General features: G+C 48.7%; 1 pseudogene; it reads right to left on the bottom strand.

Moving 5' to 3' along the window:
- LOC125285299 overlaps positions 1-27,500 on the bottom strand; it is a 111,243-nt pseudogene that overhangs the window by 36,635 nt on the left and 47,108 nt on the right.

The following is a 27,500-nucleotide window of genomic DNA, read 5'->3' as shown; positions in this document are numbered from 1 at the left end:
GAAGGAAGAGGGATAGACAGAGACAAAGAAGGAAGAGAAAGAAGGAAGAGGGATAGACAGAGACAAAGAAGGAAGAGAAAGAAGGAAGAGGGATAGACAGAGACAAAGAAGGAAGAGAAAGAAGGAAGAGGGATAGACAGAGACAAAGAAGGAAGAGAAAGAAGGAAGAGGGATAGACAGAGACAAAGAAGGAAGAGAAAGAAGGAAGAGGGATAGACAGAGACAAAGAAGGAAGAGAAAGAAGGAAGAGGGATAGACAGAGACAAAGAAGGAAGAGAAAGAAGGAAGAGGGATAGACAGAGACAAAGAAGGAAGAGAAAGAAGGAAGAGGGATAGACAGAGACAAAGAAGGAAGAGAAAGAAGGAAGAGGGATAGACAGAGACAAAGAAGGAAGAGAAAGAAGGAAGAGGGATAGACAGAGACAAAGAAGGAAGAGAAAGAAGGAAGAGGGATAGACAGAGACAAAGAAGGAAGAGAAAGCCAGCCATTTATAGAGCTAGGATTCCAGGGTAATCATATTTAAGATTTACAGGAATAGGAAAACAAAAGATACCCCATGGAACTGAAGTGTTTGTTGAAGCGATTAGACCATCTGCGTACTGTACATGAGTATTTCTATTTGTATGTGTGTGTATGTGTGTGTGTGTGTGTGTGTGTGTGTGTGTGTGTGTGTGTGTGTGTGTGTGTGTGTGTGTGTGTGTAAGAGACCGAGTGCAGGGCTTTCATGCCACAGTGGCCTCCCACCACACTCACCAGCTGTTCACTAAAGCCCTGAACCCTGCGTCACTTTCCTGCATCCAGATGCTGCTCTTACACAACCGCCTTTTCTGATTGGTCAGCATCAAAACTGGAGCAGTAACTGACACAATACACACGCACACACATGCACACACACACACACACACACAAACACACACACACAGGTAATGCAGGACACGTCTCATTTGACTTGTGCACTCATAGTAAAAAAAGCTTGCATACACCTGGTCTTCAACAAAACCACTCAGACACACAAGATTCAGTGTGCTTCAAAGAGCAAATCTGGTTTACATTTCTTTATAAAAGCACTAATATAGTGAGTGCCCATCCCACACACACACACACACACACACACACAATACACCCTTTCACCCACATGCGTCTGAGTAATGGATCAAATAAATGGCTCTGTGCCCTACGCAGTCTCTCCCCACAAAGGGAGGCGAGGCATCTGTTTAAATGACACAGTGGAGCGTGGCAGAGGAATACCTCACAGGTGACGTGCGGCCATTACAGCTCAGTCCCTTGACAAATGCCGCGCCTCCCCCACCCCTCTCCTGACGACTCCACTGGGGGAGACAAATGCTCTGTTGCTCCGCGCTCACAGAGCCGAGAGAGAGAGAGAGAGAGAGAGAGAGAGAAACAGAGAGAGAGAGAGAGAAACAGAGAGAGAGAGTGTGAGAGAGTGAGAGAGAGAGAGAGAGAGAGAGAGAGAGAGAGAGAGAGAGAGAGAGAGAGAGACGGAGCTGCCTTAACTACTAGGGCTGTAGGAGGAATTTCAAATGCACTGATTTCCATATTTGATCAATCCCTTTCACCACCAGAGAGCCTGTGGTTTTAGTTGGGTTGATGGTGATGGTGATTGGAATGCAAGTATACAAGCCAAACACCACATGCCGTGCCAAGTTTCCTTCACTTAGTCATTCTCCAAATGCAGTTACAGACTTCAGACTTTTGTGGGGAAGTTCTGTGAATTTGGACCTCCAAGGTCACCACATGTCATGAAGTCTCACCCCTTAATTACAGTCTAAATACTCAACGCTCAAGGCTTTAAAAGCGAAGCATGAATGAAACTTCTACTGGAGAAAAGACATTTCTCCAAATTGCTCCACACAAAGAAATTTCCCCTCATTTAACTAAAGATGAGCTCCCAGGGACTCAGAAAACAACCCCCAAGCTGCCGAGAGGCATCTCTCCAGAGGTGGCCCTATTCACCCTGCCTCTCCCTGTAGGGACATCCCTATTAGGGAGTAATGATGGATCAATCACTGCATCTCGCTCCCCAGTGGGGAGTCATGCACAGCAGTGTGCTAGCGGTGGGAGAAACATTTCATGATTTCTTTATTAAGCCTGAGGTCTTACACAAAGAAGCCGGGGCTGGCAAGAGGAGCATGAGGAGGGAGTGAAAAGCCCGTCCCCGATGGAGCAGAGTGGCAAGAGTGCTCCACAAAAAGCCTGTTATCGGAGTGTTATGAAGTAAAACCTTCAGATTTGTCTACTAGAAAATGCAAGAAATTTCACTGCTACTCTCAGAGATACCACACGACACTGTTTCTTAACCGAACAGCCAATCAGCCAATGAACATGTACATTTGTGTTCTAGAAGCACTAGTAGAGTGTGTTTAAAGTCAAGTCCTCTGGATTTTAAAAGAACTCATTTGCTTCCAAAACATGGAGAGGAAACAACAACAGCATACTATTATAATGCCTTTCTAAGTACCCAAAGTGCTTTACAGTGAATGCGGGGTAGATGACGCACCCTGCCACACTGGTGGAAACGTTGACCTGTGTGTAGAAACGCTTGTTGGGCAGCAACTCCTGAGACGCCGTTCAGGGCCTCCACGGTGAAGGTGTAGTTGGCGTTGGGCAGCAGGTTGACCACAGTGACTGTGCGCTCCGTCAGGCCGCTCTGCTGGGGCACGAAGCCCACACTGGGGCCGCACGGCTCGCACTGGGTGTCTGTGCCGCCGGAGCGCGCGGTCGCCGCTGTCGCCGCTGACGCCGATGCCGGCAAAGCCGCCGCCATGCGTATACAGCGCCTGCAGCCCACGCTGTAGGTCAGGTCACCTCGGCCGCCCGTGTCGCTAGGCGCCGCCCACTCCAGAATGAGGGTGGACTGCTTGAGGGTGTAGACCAGGTTTCTTGGTGGAGAGGGGGGGCCTGAGAGAGAGAGAGTGAGAGATAGAGAGAGCAAGAGAGAGAGAGAGAACGAGAGAGAGTGAGAGAGAGAGAGAGACATAAAAACCAAGCTGTAACACATCACTGCCTGTTTACTTGAAGAGGGGAAAAAAAACATTGTGTTGCGCTTTGTGTACTGCCGCCTGCATGTTTTCGAAGCGACTGAGTGCTACTCTCTATCTATGAGATCAGGCTGAGTGGCGTCTTGTTGTGTAGCACTACAGACTGAAGGTTCCCTCTTTTGGGGAAGAGCTCATTCAGCTGCATAGCAACAGTTGTGAGTGCTGTTGCTGTCACTTGGTTCATACTACATTGTTTTGCCGGGATTCATTTAAGTTGTCCATGTTTGTGCCACTGAACTAAATTGACCGATGGTGACAGATTCAATGAGCATGGATAATGAGAAACACCCCCCCCCCACACACACACACACACTTACTTATGGATACACATACACACACACACACACACACACACACACACACACAACACACGACGACGCCTGCCAACAGCACTTTATCCTCATACAGCCTCCTCCACTGCACTTCACTCCAAGAGCCAATTGTGAAACAAAAGTAAATGGAGGCAATTGACTTCAACAACAGTGAAGCTTTTTGTTTTTTAAGAAAATGGCTGTCAACAGTCATGGCTGGAGCACAAATGCATGAGTCACAGGCAGAGAAGCAAAGCCGGCGTGACTGGAACAAAATGAATGTCTCTTATCTGATGTTCTTAAAAATGCATCTTCTGTATGTAATGCCAATGAAAATATATCTCGCCAGGCAGGCGAAGAGACAGAGGCAATGTGGAGCGGCCTGCAGGCCACAGTTTCAGAGGGGAGATGTGGAGATGTTTGTGTGTGTGTGTGTGTGTGGGGGTTCCCACTGTGCTGGGTGTCTTTTGAAGGCTCCGGGGGGGCAGGGTAAGGGGGCGTATGTGGGACGGAGGCAAAGCTCATGCGTGGTCGTTTTGTCCCACGGCGCTCAACGGGGCATTTAAATGTCACCGGGCTTTCTTGAAAGCCACGTTTGTAAAATCCGGGGGGCTATAGCCCCTCGATGCTCAACAGGTGTCAGCACGTGGCTATGGCCTTTAAAGCTGATCCAGGAACAGTAGTCACAGATCAACGGTGGGGTGACAGAGGCACACCAGAGGCCTTGGGCATGGTGATTAAGATCATAAGGCCGTGTTAGAGGTGCCTTGGATGCGGACCACGTAGGTGTGCATATGCAATCTCTGCAGTGAGGAAACAGACCCAGCATACTGTGCAAATAGTCAGAGAGTATGAAAGCATGACCTTTTTGTGAAAGGCTTTCACAAAGCTATTTCAGGTAAAGCCATTCACATCTTCATAAGCGCGCTCTGACTATGTAAGACAAGGGTTTTGTAGATGTGGGTATCTGAAAATCTAAAGCCTTCTGCAACTGTCCTCATTCAGCATCATTCAGTCATAAAAAATAACAGATATACACCACTTCCTCACAGGGTTTACTTTCCGACGCTTATAAGGCCTGTAGCTAAAAAAGAGAGAAAGATTTGAGCAGAGGCAAGCTGTTTTTTTTTTCATCCAAGATGAGCAGAAGAGAAAGATGGTGTGAATGTTTAATGTCAGACTGATCCGGAGGGCTCCACCTTGCGCATGAAATACAATGTTCTTTCTTGACGCCAGGTAAGCACCTTCGTTCCTTTGAATCTGCATAAGAGCAACACACAACTGTGCCCAGATACAAATTATGCCAGGCTTGCTGGTCGATGCATGGACAGACATGTGCAGGTGCAGGAATATACACGTGTGAGTGTTTACGTGTGTGTGTGTGTGTGTGTGTGTGTGTGTGTGTGTGTGTGTGTGTGTGTGTGTGAGAGTGTGAGTGGGGGGGGGTTGCTTGGGTGTTAACGAGTGCTGTTTCATTAAAAGGCTGGGCTGGGGGTTATGTAACGAGGCCCATGTGGGGCTGAGAGCGAGGTGCAGCTGCGCCCCGGATACTCTCACCAGCACACAGGGAGCAGCTCCCTTCACTTATTCATCTCATCCCCCCATCTCTTCTCACCATCACACACACACACACACACACACACACACACACACTTACACACACACACACATGCACGCCCAAAAACACGTGCACACTCTCATCCACTACTGCAAACACATGCACAGACACACACAATTCCCCTCTCCCCCTCTTTCACACACATACTGCTTTTGAGCTCATAAGGATTACAACAGTGATATTCTACAACCAGTGCATTTTCACTGCAGAGTACAGTAACAGCACAAACACAGCTAGTGATGGAGAACAGAGGATGGTCCTCCTGCACAGACAGCTGTGTGGGTGCTTCAGTCACAGACATCAGTGACACCACTGACTAAAAATCAGTCTAACAGCACCACAAGGCAGTACTGACTAACCAATCCAAAACAGCAAAGGAGGCGTGATGCTCATAAGTTTCTCTAAACATGTCAGCCCCTTCTCTATTGTTGTGTTCCTGCTATCACCCGCCTCAACCCCTATCAGTCTCTACATCTCCTTCTGTCCACCTCCATCTCCCTCCCACTTCCGCTGTCATCTCACTCCCTCTCTCTCACACACACACTCCTTTACTCCCACCCCTCTCTCCCTCTCCCCCTCTCTCTCACTCACACACACCTTTACTCCCACCCTCCCTCCCTCTCCCTCTCTCACTCACACACACTCCTTTACTCCCACCCCTCCCTCCCTCTCCCTCTCTCACTCACACACACTCCTTTACTCTGACCCCTCCCTCCCTCTCCCTCTCTCTCACACACACACTCCTTTACTCCCACCCCTCTCTCCCTCTCCCTCTCTCTCTCACACACACTCCCTTTCTCTCCCACCTCCTTTTACTCCCTCCCACACACACACCCTTTTCCCCACCCATCTCTCTCTCCCACCCCTCTCTCCTCTCTCACACACTCCTTTTACCCCCATTTTTTTTTCTCCTCTCCCTAACCCCTCTCTCTCCTCTCTCTCTCTCTCACACACACTCCTTTACTCCCACCCCCTCTCCCTCTCTCTCCTCTCCCTCTCCCACCCCTCTCTCTCTCCCTCTCTCTCTCTCTCACACACACCACCCCCCCTCTCCCTCCTCTTCCCCTCCCTCTCCTCTCTCTCTCTCTCTCTCACACACACACTCCTTTACTCCCACCCATCTCTCTCTCTCTCTCTCTCTCTCCCTCTCTCCCACCCCTCTCTCTCTCTCTCTCCCTCTCTCACACACACACTCCTTTACTCCCACCCCTCTCTCTTCCCTCTCTCTCTCGCCCTCCCTCTCTCACTCTGTCCACCCCGCCGATGGATTTGCTGTATTTCACAGTGATAGTAATTACAGAATCAATAGTGTAATTAATGCTGTAATTGTGCCGCTATAACCACTATCAGGGGAGATATAAAATGGACCCAAATCGATGGTGTAATTAAAAGCATGATTACAGCGCCATAGAAGTTCACGACGGCCCCCTTTTGTGCCTCTCCAGTGGGTCGTACTGGACGACGAGCGTTACGGGTCCCATGATAAGCACATCAGAGAGGCTGAGGCCGGCTGCCTCCTGCATAAACAAAGGCGGTGGATCAATGAGTTTACGCCTGCTGGGATTTTATCTGATGGGTTCAACAACTGATGGGGAGGATAAAGGGTGTGTGTGTGTGTGTGTGTGTGTCTATGTTTGCATTCATGCATATGTTTATATACATTAGCCAGCTAAGCCTGGATGCACATATTGTTCTGTGTGTCCAGAGCCCATGTGATGGCATGTGATGTATAGCCGTGTGCTTGTCTCACGTTGACAGGAAGGTGACGGATCAGGTGCAATGTGGAGTGGTTCATTTAACGTGAGCCAAGTGTCTACAGACAATGATGCTGATAGTCAGCTAGAACTTGTGTGTGTTAATGTAAGCATGAGTGTGTGTTAGTCAGTAAGAATGTGTGTTTGCACACGTGTGAGGACAGATGCATTATTTTGTCTGTCAACATCCACCTTCAGCCTATTTCTCTGTGTATGTATGCATGAGAAAGAACCATGGAGAGAAAGGGAGGGAGGGAGGGAGAGAGAGAGACAAAGGCGGAGAGAGAGACAGAGGCAGAGGCAGAGAGAGAGAGAGAGACAGACAGACAGACATAGAGAGAGAGAGAGTGAGAGAGCGCTGAGTGATAAGAGAGAGAGCTCTTACGTGTGCATGGTGCTGAGGGACTGTCCAGCGGCGTGCGGAAGTGGTCCTCCTCACACAGACACACCACGGAGCCTTCCTCTTCGGCCACGCTGTTCGCCGGGCACGGGAAGCACTCCTGCTGCCGCGACGACATCTTGTAAGAACCCGGCGGGCACGCTGTGAACAAAAACAAGGGGATTCATCAGACTCAATTAGCTCGACAAACAACGTGCCTCCGCAACTCTCGACAACTCCAGGGCCGACTGTGAGACTCCAGCCTGCGCTGTGCATTACTTTGAGCTGACGGCACCCGAGACCGCTGAGTCAGGACGCCACGCAGCAGCAACAGAGCTCCGACAACAGAGCAAACTTTCAGCTCAATTAGTCCAGCAGAAATAATGACTCATTATCTTTATTTGATTTCCTGTTCATTACTTCATTATAAGAGAGAATTATTAACACAGTGCCTCTGAAACCCAGGATAATTAACAGATGAGTGCAGTGCATTATGGATTGTACAGGGCAGATCAAAAGGCCGTGGTGCATCAGGCCAGTTCTTTTGGGGTGATGAAGAGGGGCAAAGTACCTGTACATTTCTGTTTAAAATGTGTTTTAATTGTTATTTTTCCTTAAGAACACAAACAACGTCTACTTCATAAAGTTTTCTTTCAGTAAGAAAATGCCATATTTGCACGAAAGTGTCATTAGTCACACTGGCGATAAAACTGTTACATCTTGATCTTCACGGTGTTCCTGTCTGCACAGACCGAAGACCACAGTGGGAGTTTAGACAGGAGAGGACAACTTATGGCACTACTCAGTCCATTTAAAGCCACATTAAAGCAGAGTGGTCCCTGTGAAACTGCTTATGATGTATGAGAGGCCCAGGAATGGTGCGACCGTAGTATGTGTGTGTGATGCTGAATTTGCAGGGAGCTGATATATTACAGTACATATAGGGGCTTAAGGGGAGTGAATGTGTTTGTCAGCAAAGTGTTGCGGGTGAATGGGACTGTAAACTGATGCTTTGGAGTGAGCGTGACTGGATCTGGGGGGATAACGTCTGCGTGAGGTGGAATCCAAAGAGGCCGTGTTCAGCTGCTACCCAGTCATCTGAGGGGGGGTGCAGGGAGTGGAGGGAGTGGGACTGTTTCGTCTAATGCTCTTTGCTCTCTCTCTCTCTCTCTCTCTCTCTCTTTCATTCATCACCTCATCCCTCCTTCCACAAACCCACCGTGTCATTACACAATCGCCTTCAGTGTGTGCCTGAGAGCACAGAGACAGATGAGAACAAATTACACGCTTGCTCACACACTCGCACATGCATACACACACACACACACACACACACACACACACACACACACACACACACACACACAAAACACACACACACACACACACACATATGCATGCTCATCCACACGTGCATACAAAAACAAACACAGGCAAAGGCATGCAAACAAGAAAATCAAAGGACGAGTACAAAAACACACAAATACAGACAAACAGAAACACACATCCACAGATTACATTTTCCAGGTCCTGCCTGTCTGCTGAAGGGGTAGCGTGTGAAATCAGGAGGCGATGCACGCCACCTACGTACATCAAGGGTGCCATCACACAAACATGGCCGCCACTAAGAGACAACAGGGCACAGCTCAGGCCCAACACAACACATTTAATCGTTGTCGTTCCCAGGAGTGCATCCCTCCCCACACGTCGCAATCAATCCCACCAGGAGAAGAACAATATAACAGACGATCACCTCCGCCCCATTCGGAGCAAGACACAAAGTCAATAGCACCCAGATGGGAGGAAAGAGGAGGAGAAAAAAAAGAATCACACAAAATGGAGGGAAAGAGAGAGAGAGATAGAGAGAGACAGAAAGAAAGAAAGAGAAAAAATAAAGAAAGAAAAACAGAGAAAGAAAGAAAGAAAGAAAGAGAGAGAGAAAGAGAGAGAGAGGGTTGTGTGTCTCAGAGAGGCGAGTACCTGCCGTTACACCGATCAGGAGGAGCGGGCGCCATCAGAGCCGTAGCCAATGGAGGTGCGGCACGGCGAGGTGGCGGGGAGGGAAGCCTTTGAGGGGCTTGTCAGGACGGTAATGCTCTGTCTAATGTCTCTCATTACATAGGCCTGCACACAACACACGCGGCCCACGCACTGTGGAAATCAGGCCTGGGCCACACTCGCTTTCTGCCTCAAGCATGGAGAGATGACAGAGAAGAGGAGAGAGAGAGAGACGAAGAGAGGGAAAGAGGAGAGAGTCGATATGCTGAATTGGACAGAGAAAAAGAGTGACAGAAAAAAAAAAGAGAAGAAAACAGGCAAAATACAGGGAGAGGGGAGAGAGAACAAAGAAAGGGAACGCTAGAGGGGTTAGAAGAAGATGGAAAATGGAAAGCGGTGGAGAGGGGTGCTTGCTCCGTTTGAGACCATGTAGCTTTGCATGGGAGGAGTGAACAGATCCAGATGCAAAATGTGAAGAAAGAGGATGAAACGAAAGTGAATCCTCCTGCTCGCCATCACTAGCTGTTAGCGCGGCGCTCAGATCTGAATGGAAATGGGGGTCATTTCAGGGGGCAATGAAGACGGGCGCTCGGCGGGCACACAGACTGGCGCACAGTGCGAGTTGAGCAGTGCAGCGCAGAGCAGGGAAAACACAGGCGAAGCGAGTAGCCGTCTCCCCTGAGCGGCACACATGAAAGTGCCGACCAGACAATGCCAACATCCAGCAGAGAGCCCATCTCCCTGGCACCTGGACCAGGAGGGGGCCCGAGCCGCCCCCCACCTCATCACTCCAGCCTCCTTTCCCCCGGCCCCCGCCACCTTGGCACGTGGGGAACAGAGGTGCAGAGCCGAGTGGGCAGCGCCAAGGCTGTGAAAGGGAGCTGGCTGTGGGCATGTTCCTCTCTCCTTGCTGGCTCCAGAGAGAGGGAGGGAGAGAGGGAGAGACAGAATGAGAGAGGGAGGGAGAGAGGGAGAGACAGAATGAGAGCGGGAGGGAGAGGGAGAGGGAGGAACTGGCAAACTGGAGCCTTGCTGGGAGTTTATCTCCTCTGAGCCTACTCCTGATGCTGGGATTTTCACACATATACACACCGGCTGTCTCTGACACACACACACACACAAAACGCACACACACACACACACACACACACACACACACACACACGGCACCTCAGGACAATCAGACCAGGAAAGGAGCCATGGCCTCACTGGGAGAAACATGCATCTGGAACAAACAGGCACACAAACACACCAGTCAGTGAGACACAACTTGACAGATAAGGTCTCACACACACACACACACACACACACACACACACACACACACACTATAACCTTGTATCTTTCTTTCTTTCTTTCTGTCTCTCTCTTTCTCTCTTTCCCTCCATTTTGTGTGATTCTTTACAAGACCTTGAATTTCCCCTGGGGATCAATAAAGTATCTATCTATCTATCTATCTATCTATCTAATACAATCACACAACAATACAATCATACACTTACTGAGAGACTCTACTCTTCAGCAGACTCAAATAAACTAAACACACACACACACACACACACACACAGATTTAAATAACCCACCTCCCCCCAACTTAACTTTTGCATACAAATACATGTTTTATTCAACCAAATGCTGCCCTTTCTAAGCCTATTGCCTTTTGTCACTCACACATTTGAAAGACATTGAAAATCAAACTAGTGAAAAAGATTGAGCACGAGGATTGTCTGAAGGAAAAAACGGTTTCTGATATTTATAGCTGTCAGCCCTAGCCGGAGGCCACTGCTCATTTTCAGCACTTTTGGCTTTCCTTAAGGGTCGATCTAAACTCCACAAACTGTTTCTCAAAGCACAAAAAAACACATAACCTCGCCACCCACACATCAATAAATCATTGGGCACTTAGCACAGCAAAGGCGAAGGATGAATTGTTTCTGTGCCTTTCTGACAGAAGGCGTTGATGAATATTAATATGTCCAAAAGAGAAGAGATGGGGGTTACTATGTCACTTCCTCCTTCCCCTCACACCTTCCTCCCCTCTTCACCTTGGATGGCCCTCATTACTGCCATTTGGTAATTCACCGAGCTCTTATTTCGAAATGTCAGGCTAGATTTGGGGGCGGCTGTCGAGGGAATCAATAATTCATGCCGCCATATTCAGATTACTGCCTTTATGCTGCTAATTTTAATTTATGAGAGCACGCTCTAACAAAGGGAATGAATGGGCGTTAATGGAGGAGCAAGAGGGGCTGCTGTAAAGGTCCCCACTGTGGCGGAAAGATGGGATAAGAGAGGGGTGGGGGGCATCCGTCTGGCCAACGCAGACAAGGTGTCATTTACAGCTGGATGGCAGAGAGATGGAGGGGAGATAAAGTGACATGCTAGAGAGCCAAGCTGAAATGCATCCATCCACATGAGGGATCTCTCTCACACACACACACACACACACACACACACACACACACACACACACACACACACACACACAAACACACACACACAGGTAAATACAGATAGATAGATAGATATAGATAGATAGATAGATAGATAGATGGGATAGCTGGGATAGATGAGATATTTACGTAGAGATAGATAGATAGAGAGAGAGAGAGAGAGAGAGAGAGAGAGAGAGAGAGAAAACTTGCACAAACTGCATGAATGAAACTCTCTTCCATATACTTTACTAATGACAAGGAAAGTCAGTAGTCACTGGCTAAAGGAGGTACTCATCTAGCCAAAGCATCAGGGTAAAATCCCACGCTCCTGACAAACTGAAGGACATGTAAGTGACCGCTGTGGTGCATGAGTCATAGCCCTAATGACCCTGCTGGACACCGGTAGAGATGGGTGGATGATTAGGTTGACGCCACGCAGGCCTGGGCCTCAATCAGGAGGCCCACACACACAGCCACAATAGGGCTTATGTCACCGCTGAGGGTTACATCACCGCAGGTGGCCTAGATTTAGCTGCGCTCCAGCAGACTGAGGTGGCGTGGGGGTAAGGGGGGGTGGAGGGGGGTGCACATTCAGCTGACGAAGTCATCCTGCAGTCTCAACAAGGAGGGGGGTAGACGGAAGGTGGGGGTTAGAGTAGGGATTGGGTCTCTCGTCACTCTTCCGCAAGTCAGTTTTTATCCTTTCTTTTTCTTTTTTCTTCTATAATCTGCCTAATCCTGAGCACTGTCCCTCGTCCCTCTATCAGAAACCTCTCTCTTTCACCATGTTTGCATTTTTACTGGTATCACTCTGTCTTTAGCAATCTACAGTAATCAGACTTCAGACCTTTTGCTGTATTTCTCCTTTCAATCTGCATCACTGTCTTCCCTTTCCTTCTCTCCTCTCATCCTCCTCTTTCTATATCGTTTCTGTATCTCTCTCTATCTCTTTCTCTCTCTCTCACTGCTGATTTCTCTGTGTTCTCTCTCTCTTGCTTTCTAAATCCTCCATCCCTCCTCCTCCTCCTCCTCCTCTCCTCCCTCTGTGTCCAACCCGGCTTTATCTCCACACAGAACAATAGCAGCGTTGTGGACAAGAGCCCCAATTATGGGACATTATCCGGCTACCGTCTCAGACCTGTAATAATCGCACTAAGTGTTATCAGGGGCTCACCGGCACACACACACACACACACACACACACACACACACACACACACACACACACACACACACACACACACACACACACACAGTTGGAGAGTGAGATAAGATATAGAGGAGGAATACTATTGAAAGAAGATTCTAATTCAGACGGTGCTTTGTTTCCTGGGGATGGAAGTGTCAGTAATCAGACCTCTGGGAGCTCCCTGGTGAGAAAATCTGTGTAATGTGCAATCATTCTAACACTATTAAATAATGGTAGCAGCCCTACCATGAGCTTGGGTGCTGATTACAGCACACCGAACACTGAAACGGGGCATTTGTGGTCTCAACTATTCATCATCTGTGTCTCCAGGTCTCCTCTCCCTCCATTCGTCTCATTAATGCTTGTTCATGGACTCCCCTGTCCATCTCTCTCTCTCTCTCTCTCTCTCTCTCTCTCTCTCTCTCTCTCTCTCTCTCTCTGTCTCTCTGTCTCTCTGTCTCTCGCCCTTTCTCTTCCTCCTCCCTTCCCCACCCCCATGAAGTCTCTCCTCTACAATCTTCCTTCCCCATCACCCCTAGCCATCTCTGAGAGGGGGGATTGAATATGACATCATCAAAAGTGGCCACATGGCCACTCGCCGTCGCCCTGATGGATGGCTCCCATTTAGTTGAGCCATGGGGCGATTTGTTCCTGTCCATTGCTGTGCCTACCGTGTGTCTGTGGAGTCTAAATGGAGGCTCAACCCAATCAGGCTCTGTCTACAGTGAACAGTGTGTGTGTGTGTGTGTGTGTGTGTGTGTGTGTGTGTGTGTGTGTGTGTGTGTGTGTGTGTGTGGTGGGGCGGGGGGCTTTGTGTGTGTACAGTTTGAGTGCATGTGAATGTAAGCCTCTAGGTCAAAGAATCCATGCATGAGTTTCCCCTCTCAGTCTCTGAGATGAGGCCAAAGGAGCATGTGTGTGAGAGTGAGAAGGAGCAAATGAATATGGGCCCATGTGTCTGTGGGAGAGTGAATGTAGAAATATGAGTGAGCCTGTAGGTTGTTTTTTGTAGCTTTGGGTGTGTTTGTACATGCAGTGCGTGTGTGTGTGTGTGTGTGTGTGTGTGTGTGACATACTGTATGTAGTGAATGCATGCTGACTAGCCTGCGTGTGCTTGACGGCGCCTGCTTGCGTGATTATACGAGACGCCTCCTCGCTCAGTTAGCCCACAGCTAGATTGGCAGGCAGAGGCGGAGGACTGAAATTGATTTGCTGTACTTGTTTGTGACATCGCCTTCATTTCTCTCTCAAACACACACACACACACACACACACACACACACACACACACACACACACACACACACACAAACCCAATATCAGCAACCTCATAAGCATGAGCTGATCAAACTGTATCATACCTGCCATTACCAACTCATTAAAAAGGAAAGCCAAGAACGAAGGCTGGATACCAGACTGTGAATGACGGTGGCGACAGAAATGAAGATGAGATGATGAGAGTGAGGGAGGAGGGAGGGAAGGGAAAGGAAAAAATACTATAGAGCTAGAGATAGCAAGTGCTAAAGAAAGAGAGAGAGAGAGAGAAGAGAGAGAGAGAGAGAGAGAGAGAGATCCATGAGGGAAAGAGCCAATGTGGGAAGGCAGAAAGAAGGATGGAGCTGGGGGGAGAGGACAGGGGAGAAAGAGAGGGGGGAGACGAATGCAAAAAGAAAAGAAAAGGAGGGATCATTTGCATTCTGCACACATCAGCATCCCGCACACGCGTGTGTGTGTCAACCGCTCTGTTTGCATATGAATGTCAAAGCAATTTCAGGTGGCGCCGCCTCGGAGATGAGAGGCGCTTCCACGGAAACCACCAGCTGACCCGCCCCGAAGCAAAGTCCACTGATGAGGATCATTACGCCACGGAGACATACAAGAGGAGAAGCGTAGCTCAGCACCCCCCTCCCCACCCTTCACCTTCTCCTTGTCTCCCACTCCTCACCCTCTCTGTGTCCCCTTCTATTTCATTCCCTCTCTCCCTCTCTCCTCACCCTTTCTGTGTCCCCTTCTCTTTCATTCTCTCAGTTCTCTCTTTCTCTCTCTCCTCACCCTCTCTCTGTCCCCTTCTCTCATTCCCTCAGTACCCCTTTCTCTCTCTCTCTCTCTCTCTCTCTCTCCTGGTCTCTTGCACACAGAATTGAAAGGTTATGCATATTTGCTGTTGGAAAATAAACAATATTGCAGAGGGTTTACCCCAGTAATGGAGCCCGGCTTGCTCGTAAAAAGGAGCCGAGAGAAGGTGGAGGCGCGTGTTGAGACAATAAAGCAAACAAACAAATAAATAAATAAATAATGCAAACAAATAAATAAACAAACAAAACCTACAGCACACAATAAACTAAGAACGATAGGAGAACAAAGCTGTCGGTGCAGCTGATTCACCCCAAACAGCGGAGAGAAAATGACAGAGCGTGGGGAAGTCTATTTCCCAGCTCCAAAAAAAAAAAGAAAAAAAGAAAACGGAAGGAAAGCAGCACACTGCTAGGAGAAGACTATTCTCCTCTCTTCTTACAGACCAGAACAAAGGCAGTAATAACTTGACTCTCTTTTTAAGATCGTGCTTTTAAGGAATGAGCTTTTTTTTTTTTTACTTGTTTACTTGTGAGGTTCTAGTCAAACCTTTTTTTTTTTAAATCAATACAAACAGGAGGCCTGAAATTATGAGCATTTCACTGGCCACAGAGATACAATTATTCAATCAGTCTGTGTCAGTTCCAGTCAACTTATTTCTCCCTCCTTTCTTGCTCATCCTTCCTTTTCATTTTTTCTTCTCTCTCTATTTGCTCCCTCTCTTAGACCTGTTCACTGAGGTGCAATGCTTCAGTGGACCCACCAAAGCTCCGTGGGTCTAAGCAACCCTGACCCCAGAGTGCTGGGATGTTTGACCCAGCATATAGGCTGTGCGGGGTCAGCTGCCTGGAGACTAAATTGACCCATGAAGCCTGAGCTGGATGCTGAGATGCTATAGATGGAGAGGCAGTGAGAAGGTGGAGGAGGGCAGCTACATAGATGGCAAGAGCACCGGACGTTTACTGCCTCAGCAGGCCTGCTTTTTAATTAACACTGCTTGCTCACAAGGCTTGGCACACCAGCACACACACACACACACACAATGATTGTGCATACAACCACACAAACAGATAACACAGACACAGACACACACACACAATGCTTGTACAAGCACACAAACACAAACAGATACACAGACACACGATACACATAGATATGTACATGCATGCTTGTTCAGTCATGCACGCAAAAACACACACACACACACACACACACACATTCATCTTCATCTGACAACATGGTAACTTGCTCAATCACAAATGCACACACGCTCTCTTGGCTTCTTATCTCCCTACATGAAACACACACACACACACACACACATGACCCTGCCAAGCTGAGGAGGCAACAATTAGCAGCGTTTGTCAGGCGGCCCCTGGAATAAAAAATGAGCCCGAAACACAATCAGGGCTACAATTAAGCTGTGAAGGTAAAACGCCAGTGACCTTGTTGTGTAATTAACGGCTTCTTCTTTCATTAATTTCCTTCTTTTCCGCACCCACGTTTTAATTAAGAGACAGGATGTCGTCTGGAGGAGGCCGGAGCAATGTCGAGCGATTGCACAGAGAATGGGAGAAGGACAAGTGAGGAGAGAGTTGCGGGAGAGACGAACAGGAGAGGCAGACAAGAAAGAAAAAAGAAGGAGGGAGGGAAGGAGGGAGGAGGAAAGATAGTGAAGAGCCTTGACATGCAAGTGGACTAATGAAGAAATGAAAGAATTAAGGATTTAATAGGGCTGTGACGGAACTTTCCAGAAAACTTTAATCTCCATCTGTCTACATATGGGTCATGGTCACACTTGCGTTACACAACACTGTGTGTCTGCGCATTTGTGCGCATGTGTATGTCTGTGTGTGAGTGTGTTATTGTGCACACACATCCGTCTGAGACATTTTCAAGGAGCGATCGGATTCTCTTCGTAAGCCTTCTTTTATTAGTTTGCAAACTCCATCACCCTCAAGACGAAGCACACGTCCCCTCGTTCCCCCTTTCCGCCCGCAACTCTTTCACTACCCTTTCTCTATCCCCCTCTCCGTCAGGGAAAGGCTCAAAACTTTTAAAAGAGCTTTCCCCACCACATTCACACGCACTCAAACAGTCCGCATCCCAGCAGGCCCTCCTGAGACCGATGGGGCAGGCTTGGGCAGGGACGTCCCCTCAGTGCCGTATGCAGCCCTCCTCTCAGGTTACCCAGCCCCCCCCCCCCCTCGTCCCGGGCCCCGCGGTGGTGTGTAATGTCACTCACACATCCCCCAGGGGAAAGCGGTGATGGCTGATGGACAGAGCGAGAGAGAGGGGTCAGATGAGGGGGAGGAAGAAGAGAAGGTGATGATGTAAGAGGAGCAGGGGCTGAGGTAGGTAGGTGGTGGTGGTGGTGGTGGTAGTGGTGGGGGGGAGGGGGTGGAGAGCAGCTGGTTCCAGGTATCCTGGACGGTGATGAGGCCAGCAGTGGCAGCTGAGCTCTGGAGACCAGAGGACGGGAGGATGGAGAGCCGTTCTGAAGAAGATTCTAGATGCCACATTCTGACAACCACGCCGCTCTGATGCAGAAACTTCTCAATTATAGAACAGCAGGAATCAGGGTCAAAAGGAAATGGACAACAGGCCAGTTTTAGATTCAACATTTACAAGGTTGCCTCTACTGAAAGAGGCTGTGCCAAACATTTGGTCCAATGTCAACAATGCCAATTATTTTATATTCATCTGCACTTTTTTCCCATCTTCATTGTATTCTATTCTACTGGATTTTGCACTGGCTCAAGCACACAACATATTAGAGCGCCATGAAAGCCATGAAAGCTCTTGAAAAATGAAATGGCCTCATTGTAGCAGATGTACAGTAATGTGTCTGGAACAATAATAGCTACAATATGCAGCTGGGGCAATATGTATTGGTGTTTGCGTGTGTAGGCGAGGGGATGCATGGCAAATACTTCCCACCAGTACACACACATAGGTCTGGAGTTCAGCCGAGGAATATAAGGCGGTTGGTTGCTCATGTAAAAGGCTGAAGCGATGAAGCGTTTTGTTGAGAGAAAGTCTAAACTTTACCAGAGCGCTTTGCCAATTTCAACCCCCCCTGCGCGCCATCTCCATCATGTTGTTTTTTTCTCTGCATGCAGGGCATCTGAGGTGCAGCAGGGGTGCTGCTCTGAAAAACACAACAGATGGGTCTGTAGTGCGTGGGCGCCGCATTGATTTCATCTGCCTTCTAGCGCCCGCAGACTCCCCGCACACTTCCTACTCTCTCTCCCCCTCTCCACTCTGTCTTATTCCCTTCTTCAGACCTTTGCTTCTTTCCCTGCATCACATCAGCTCTTCAACTTATTTCACCATAGTCTGTCTGTCCATCTAGCTTTTGCTCTCCACCGCAAATCGCTCCCTAGAAATGTCTTTCTTTCCTCTCCATCAACTTGTCTTTCTCTCTTTCTACTCTACATCCCCCCTTCACTCCCTCTTGGCTCTGACTCTCTCTTCCCTTCTCCTCTCTGTCTCCCGGCAGAGCCCTGGACTTCTGCAAGGCATGTGTGGCTGGGATGGGTTGCTGTGGTGTTTCTGTGTGTGTGCGTGTGTGTGTGTGTGTGTGTGTGTGTGTGTGCGTGTGCGTGTGCCCTCAGGAACTGCCGAACTCAGCACAGGTCAAACATATGCAGTGAGCAATCGTTATATTGTTTCCTCCATCTCAAAGTCAAAAATAACACCACAGTGTAAGAGAGAGAGTGAGAGACAAATAGAGGGAGAGATAAAGAGAGGGAGGGAGGGAGAGAGTGAGAGAGAGAGGGAAGGAGGGAGGGAGGGAGGGAGAGAGTAAGAGGGAAGGAGGGAGGAGGGGAGGGAGGGAGAGAGAAAGAGGGAGAGAGTATGTGTGTGCGCACACACACACACACATACACATTGATATTCATACATGTATGTATGCATGCATGTGTGACCAAGTATAGACCATGTCTCCCCTTAGAGAGAGTTTAAAACAGTCTTTCTGAGCTGCCATTGAAAAGTATCGTCAGAGTCACCAGAGACCAGAGTCCTCAGGTCCACAGCACGGATCACTGAGCATCACAAGCCCTTCCGCAATGTTCCACCCGGAACGTCCCTAAATGACCCTCTCCTTTACTCTACTCTGTACATCCTTTGTCCTCTCTCTGTGCACTGTATGTATCCATTCGTCTCAGAAATGGCTTGTGTGTGTGTGTGTGTGTGTGCAAGAGTGTGTGCAGGGATGCACAGTGGGCAACTAAAACAGCATGCCATGGGGTGCGATTACATATGGCCACAGTCACTCTCACAGGCACACACACACACACACACACACACACACACACACACACACACGCACGCACACTGTATCTGCATGAGGTGTGATGCCAGGGTCCTGGCATGTGACAAACGACAAAACAGTCCCCAGGGCCTCACAAGCAGGAGTCCAAACTGCCCTGGGAAAACAGTTTATATTATGTGTGTGTGTGTGTGTGTGGAGTGTGTGTGTGTGTGTGTGTGTAAACTCCTGTGTGTGGACACTGAAGTTTATATTTGTTTATGTGTGTGTGTGTGTGTGTGTGTGTGTGTGTGTGTGTGTGTGTGTGTGTGTGTGTGTGTGTGTGATGTCTCGTGATAATGTCTGTCTGTGTGTGTGTGTGTGTGTGTGTGTGTGTGTGTGTGTGTGTGTGAGCGTGTCTGTGTGTGTCTGTGTGTGTGTGTGTGTGTGTGTGTGTGTGTGTGTGTGTGTGTGTGTGTGTGTGTGTGTGTTGGAGGGAGAGAAGAATGCTCAATTCTTTGTTTTGTTCACTATGCTTCAGTACTTCCGTCTTCCCAGTGCTCATTCTCTCCCCATTTCCCATTGCTTGCTGTCACTAGGCTATCAAGCAGCATGATCAAGCAGAGACTGAGTGTGTATGTGTGTGTCTGTGTGCTTGTGTGAGTGTGCATGAGAGAGAGAGAGAGAGAGAGAGAGAGAGAGAGAGAGAGAGAGAGATGGTTGACGAAAGAAGAGACACCTACTGCTGTTGTGCCAAGTGAATCTACAAGATGTTGAAAAGGGGATGGGGGGGTTGTGTAAAAAAAAAAAAAATCAATAGCTTGTTTTTACCAGAGAAATCCTGGAGCAATACACAGAGGCAGTGTACAAACAGCACAGCACTTTTCAGGCACTCAAGCGACTGCCGCTAACGCTAACTCGCCCCGCAGGAGGTTCACAGTCCCCTGGTGCACACCCGGGCCGGAACTGGCCCACATATGGCCCAATCATTTAGCTCCTTTCAGCCTATGCTGAGCCACCAGAAACATCAGCTAGCATTTCAGCACAGGTCTCCCACTTGTGCTACACAAAGCAGGCGTGTCGTCCACATCCAGACAAATCACTGGGCTGAGAGTCGGTAATTGTACTGTACATGAATGCACACAGCATTTGCTGCAATAAACAGAGACAGGAGAGAGGCCGACACTCTCAGACATAGAGAAGCATCTCATAAAGTTCTGCCGGTCTATATGTCATAGCTATATGTATAGATGGTAGGGAAACTTAAAGAGTGTCCAGATGCTTTCAGAGAGATTTTAACAAAAGCACGAAAGTTGAAAAGCTGTTATAGTCTGTAAAGTGCTACTTGTTCTTAGCAAAAAGTTGATCTTGCATTAGTGTGCAGCAGCCAAAGTGGCATATGATCCATCTGCAGTGGAAACTTCCTCAGTACAGTACATTTCTGATTTTTTTTGTTAACATATCTGTACGTCGTATAAGCAACCCCAATAAATAACCCACATACATCCGATTTTATCCTTTATTCTCCAAAACCCGATCTTGTACCCAGCCGGCTAGTCAATAGCTGAGGACACGTAGCCGATGCTCCACGGACCTGAGGTGTTTAGGCGAGAGGGTGACGTAATGGCCCGGGGGCTATTCTGCCTCACCGGCCGTCCGGCATGCAAATATCCCCCGCCTCCCCTACTCACGCCATCCCTCACGGCTGTGAATTATTCATAGCGGAACTGGCCACTGTCACTGCCAGGCCGCAGAAAATAGCTGCAGCAGCAATGCAGCGACGCAGACGGAAGCATCAAAAAACGACCAACGAGACAGAAATATCAGTGAGAGATGCCCACCAAGTGTGTGTGTGAGCGAAAGTGTGCGTGTCTGTATGTGTGTGTGTGTGTGTGTGTGTGTGTGTGTGTGTGTGTGTGCGCGACACAGCAAGAGAGTGTGGAAGAGAGAGGAAGTCTGGCAAGGAGAACTTGCTGTTGTCAGGTAGTCGTGGACACCGGCGACCACAGTGTACAAACGACCACAAACTCACACTAACGCACCCACGCAACTGCTCGCAAATGGCAAGACATCCCACTCTCCACCACCATCGCAACACGTTCCCAGACAAGCCATCATGTCCCTCATGTCTTGGTTCTTGGTCCTGACTCTAAAAATAAACTGGCGGAAATGGGCCGACTGAGTAGGTGTATGCGCTGCTATTTCCTCCGGCAAGCAGAAGTGTCGGAAAATAAGTTTTGTCGCCTTTGACGGAATAGTGTCTGGAAGACGTGGTCGTTCGTCTGTCCTCGTGATGGCGGCGTCCCACGCAGACCCTTGCTCCAACCCCTTGCTTCTTAGCAACCCCTGATCAGCGCCACTGTCGTCTCGATGGAAAATGACAGGAGTGCGGAGGAAGGATCGCACACTGACAGACAGCTCCTGACAAGACCAGGATTTGGACTCGACCTCATGCCCATCACGTCGCGTCGGCACGCGGCAGACCTCTCCCTCAGTCATACCGACGCGACGTGGTGTGACACGACATCACATGACTGACGGGTGAAACAACCCTCGGGGATGTAGCCGGCGGAGTGATGATGCGACAAAGCCCGCAGGTCACAGACACCCTAAGCTCTCAGTCCTGAGTGTGTGGAAATAATCAGGGATCAGTGTGCGTGTGTGTGTGTGTGTGTGTGTGTGTGTGTGTGTGTGTGTGTAGGTATGTGAGTGTGTGTTTGTAAGTGTGTGGGGTGTGTGTGTGTGTGTGTGTGTGTGTGGTGTGGTCTCCAGACTGATGTGCCTCAGGGGCTGCTGCGTCTACGCAGTGTCCACATAGATCAGCTCAAGGGAGCTGAGGCAGCCAGAGGGGGTGGGAGGAGCGTTTGGGAGGCCTGAAGTGTTTTATTACCTCCAGACACGCCGTCACAAGGTGACACGGGCTAATGAAAACCTGACTGATCCAGCTGCACAGGCCGGCCCACTTCAGCACGAGATGCTCACTCATAATCAACACGCACGCCACAGGCAGACGTGCAATTCAAGGAAAGCTCAGAGGTGAACACATGCAGCCATGCAAAAACGCACATGTATATATATATACACGCACACAGAAAATATAATAAGCATGTACGCAGGCACGCACACACATACACACACACACATAACAGAAACAAAGAAACAAACACAAAAACTAGGATGTATGCAACAAACACACATAAGTGTAGAAAGACACACACACTTAGCTTCCTTCCATTTGAGTCTCTCACCCACCCACACACACCTATGCACACAGAGCAAAGCCAGCATATTAGAGCCCTGACAGTCTATTAGGTGGTAAGTGACAATCTAGAGGACAGGATGGGCAAGCAGTCAGGTGGGCTGCCTATACATAACCGTAATGTCCCTGCAGTGTGTTGCAGACCAGACACTCTGTCAAAATAGATCTATAGGAAGCACCAACAACAGTATCCCCCCAAACACACAACCACACACACACACACACACACACACACACACACACACACACACACACACCTTGCCTTGGCACCTTCAAAAGTAAGAGCCCAGACACACCGTGATGTCATTGTGGTGCGATCGATAAATCAATCAGGGACGTCATGCCATGAAAAATGTGTTCCATCCATTACCTTGACAGAAGTCACAGTGTCAAATGCAGCAGGAGTGTGCGCTGTGCCTTATTCCAAAGGCAATCAAGTGAATGTGAGCGCTCGATATGAACCCCCTCGCCTTAAAAACAAGCCACGCTCACATTGAGATTAATATTTCTGCTGCAGGCGTGACCTCCCAGTCAACCTCACGGTGAAGGTGAGGTTTGGAGGAATGTTAACTTAAGACAAAATCACAATCCATTTGGATAGAGTCTGCTTGACAGAATGTCTGTGCAGTGAGGAGATGTGTAGCTGTTAAAAATGATTAATGTAGAGATGAAATAAATAAACAAATAAAAATGGAAAATCTTAATTAGGCTGTCATCTCCCTGATTGTTGCCAATCTCATTCCATCTAAAAAAAGAAAATGCACCACTCTGACAAATGCTGCTTTTGGCAAGAGCACATCTACATCCATCTCTTGCGAATGGAGGGAGAGAAAATACAAACACATAATTGCCGTTTAATTTAATGATTCATTACTCGGGCTGGGGAGATTTAATTTGATCCATTTATTTGTGAGAATGCTTATTAAAATGACGTTTATACATCGTCGGGTCACGCTCAACATGCCTCCTCCCGACACCACGCTACTAAGAGGCTTAATCAGACTTCCTGAGGGAAATGGGACCTCAGACGTGACAGAGAAGGAGCAGCTTTAACTATGAAGTGTGCAAGGTTTATTATTGAGATGCACGGACACACGCTTTCACTTCATACAGGCAACAGAAGAGTTTGACGTGAATGAATGAGAGCACAACGGCTCTTAACACACACACACACACACACACACACACACACACACACACACACACACACACACACACACACAAAACACTTGACCTTTCCCCTTCAACAACAAAGCCCCCTGGTGCGACACACTTATCAGCCAAACAATAGACCCATCCAGCGAGCAAGCCAGTGAGTTGGATAGATAACGCGGCAGAGCATCAATAAATGACAAGTGCCATTTACTCAGCCATCCATTTTTTCGCCTTCCTTTATCCATACCTGAGTTCATCGAACTCATCGCGATTGGCCATGGAGAGGTGCTGGTAATTGAAAAACTGTCCAATTAGACTGATCCTGCAGTAAAGGGGGCGGGTGGGGGTGTGTGGGGGGTGGGGTGCGGTTGCCTGGCAACGGTGGCTGGGATGGGGATAGGGATGGAGAGGGAGTTGGGAGTAGCTCAGTGTTCTAATCCATCCCACCTCTCCTTGGCCAAGGACCAATGTTCCGACCCGAGCTCGGGTCTGCGCACCATCTCCAACACACACACACTCCCACACACACACACACACACACATTTACACACACTGATCAATGCACGAACACACTCCTCCCTATCAATCTCAAGCAGTAGTGTTCATTCAGTGGGCGAGGCGTGGGGGTGGAACTAAGGCAGTGCCGGTGCCAGTGCAAATGAATTAGCCGGGAGTGGCGTGGTCCATGTCCAGGGCTCTTAAAAAGTGGGGCCAGGGCGCCATGCCAGGCTCTGCCCTTCCTGTGGAGACGGGCAACAAGCCAAACAACCTTCTGTGCAAGAGCACAGCACAACGGGAAGTACAACTATACCATTTACTGCTGGGGCCTATACAGTAGAGATCATTGTTTGTTTGTTGTGTGTGTGTGTGTGTGTGTGTGTGTGTGTGTGTCTGTCTCTTCACATGTGTGCACACAGACACACCCTCCTCATTTTACGGCACTCTGCCTAAACAAGCACCGAATCTGCATAAAAATGAGCATGATTAATGATTCATTTGTAATAATGAGTGCTCTCAATTTCTTTGTTTCCCTCCAGCTCCTCTCATTCACTGCTGATTTATCACTTTCTCTCTCTCTCTCTCTCTCTCTCTCTCACACACACACACACACACACACACACACACACAAAAGGACCCTTGAGAGATGGAGGCAGCAGGGGATGCCACACACTGAATTCCACCTAATTGTGTTTGATCGTGGGGTCCTCAGAAATCGATAGCCCCAGACACCAGCTGAACATACACAGATCACACAAAGCCCTTCACTCTTCTTCCCTTAAAATCCACTGACTCTCTCTCTCACACACACACACAGACACCCACATACACACACACACACACACACAACTGTTGTTTGATTTTCTTACAGGTGGGAAGAACAACGAATCTAACAGTCGAATGTACAAGACAGAAATGGATAGAGCTGCGATGGAGACAGACAGTGAACGCAAAGACATACAGTACTGTAGGGGTGAGAAGAGAGACTGAGAGGGAACGAAGATGAGATGGAAAGAGACAAAAACACAGACAAAGGATACAATAAGTGGTGAGCACAAGAGAAATGGAAAAACAGACAGAAATTGTTTCAAAAAGCCACAGAAGTGAGCCAGCATCAAAACGAGCAAAGGATACTAAGAAGAGAACATAACATGAGTAAATCCGATAGAGATAAACAATGAGAGAATGGAATGGAGGCAACAGAACAGCAAGCGAGGTCTTCTGCCCCCCCTCCCCTCCATCGTTCTGCCGTCTTCTGCTCCCGAGACATCCAGGTCACTGCGTCTGAATGAACCTTGGCAGCGAGCACTACTTCCGAACATGACTCCTGTCCAAGTGTTTCTGTGTTGAACCTGGCAGCGGAAGCAACCAGGTGGCAGGTGGCATGACACGCCATACATCCATTACACACACACACACACACACACACACACACACACACACACACACACACACACACACACACAGCACTTTGCTTAAAGGGTCCTGTATTATGCATTTCTGTTGCGTGGCGTGTCATACCATAAGTGTGTCAGGCGTGCCACCATGGTTAGGCACACTAATGCATGAGATGTTTAAATTGGTCATGGATGTGGAGTGAAAGGAACAGTGTCAGCTCGAAGCCCCCAGTCAAGCCAATTGTTCACCTGCGGCTTGCTCACTCGCCTCCTGCGCCGCACGCGCCGCGCGCTGCGCAGCACACACACACACACACACACACACACACACACACACACACACACACACACACACACACACACACACACACACTGCCTCCACACACACACAGACACACACTTAACCCTAGGGAGCACTTGGTTCATGAATAATGGAGGCCAAGGCCCTGGAGGTATGGGACACAGGACTGCACAGTCATTCTCTCTCTCACACACACATATATATACATCCAAATCACATTATCTCATACACACACACACACATCGAAATCACATTCTTTCTCACACACAAAGACACACACACACACACACACAAAGACACACACAGACACACACAGACACAGACACAGACACACACACACACACACACACACACACACACACACACACACACACACACACACACACACACACACAAATACACACCCACACAGCCTCGCTTTTACTCTTTCACCCTCTTCCCACATATGCAACCCCACCACCTACACACATGCACAGTGTGGGAGTGTGGGCAGTGGGTGAGGGGAATCCTTATAGGCCTCTGCCCAAGAGAGAAGGGGGTGAGATGGAGCGAGCTCACGTGAGGCTCCCAGCTAAAGGACCCTCGCTGATAAGCTTATGAGTGGGCGTGCAAATGACGGTGGGGGAAGGGGGGGGGGCATTGGAGAGCAGAGGCTCCAAAATGTGAGCAGATTGCCTGCTCTCATGTGTGGGGATTTAGTGTGTGCATGTGTGTGTGTGTGTGTGTGTGTGTGTGTCTCTGTGTGTGTCTCTGTGTGTGTAAAAGAGCCTGGAAGTGGGGATCTGGACTGGCGTGTAAAACCCAGTCCAAAATAAATGTATGAGTGTGTGGAGACAAGACGAGTGAAAGGAAACGCTGGCGTGCGGTTCAATTTCATGGATGCAAAGATGGTGAAGCTGCTCCAACATATGAAACCGAAGATAAAAGAAAACACTGGTGGATTAACTCGAGCCTAATAAAATATAGACTGGGCGCCGCTCATACCGTTGACTGGCAGGAGGACAAGCGGATGAGTGGTGATGAGGGGGGAAATCAGAGCTCACACCGAGCACAAGGAATCTCCTAACCAAACACAGGGACAGAAGGAGGCATGAGAAAGTAACTGGCACAAAGCGAGGTGATAAGAAAGAGGAGGAGGAGGAGGAGAGGAGGAGGGAGGGAGGGAGGGAGGGAAGAGCTGCAGACGAAAGACAGAAAATATGCAAGGGAGAGACGCTCAGAGGGAGAGTCTTTAAGAGAAAAGCGATTTAAAATACAATGGCAAAGCAATATAAATAGAGAGGTTGTATTTCCATGTGGGAAAAAAGTTCTAAGTGTGCAAGCATATATACAGTTATGCAAATAGAATGTGTGTGTAATCTGAAATGCATTAAGACTAAAAGCTAGTTTGATAACAGCAGCCGTGGGAGAAGCATAGAGGAGAGCAAAGCAGAGAGGAGCAGTGGAAGAGAAGGATGAAGGGAAAGGAGAACAAGCAGAAAAGGATGAAGGATAGAAGGAGAACAGTGGGAAGAGGAGAAACGATGGAAAAAAAAGGAAGCAGTGGAAGAGAAGACTGGAGGGAGATGAGAGGAGAGCAGCGTAAGACAAGGATGGAGGGAGATGAGCAGGGCCACGGATTGAGAGGAAATGCAGAGAGGAAAGGTGGATGGAGGTGTGGACAATCCGTGAGTAGATCAAAGGGAAACGCGGCACCTCACAACACCGGAGAAGAGAGCAGGTGTGTGTGAGGGAGAGGGAGCCGGGCAAGAGAGGGAAGTGGAGAAAAATGTCCTGCACCATGCAGATACAAGTCTTTAATGCAGAGTGTGAATAAGA

The sequence above is a fragment of the Alosa alosa genome, chromosome 20 (assembly GCF_017589495.1).
Source record: "Alosa alosa isolate M-15738 ecotype Scorff River chromosome 20, AALO_Geno_1.1, whole genome shotgun sequence".
In the NCBI taxonomy this organism is placed as follows: Eukaryota; Metazoa; Chordata; class Actinopteri; order Clupeiformes; family Clupeidae; genus Alosa; species Alosa alosa.
This window is presented reverse-complemented; position numbering and strand designations above follow the sequence as displayed.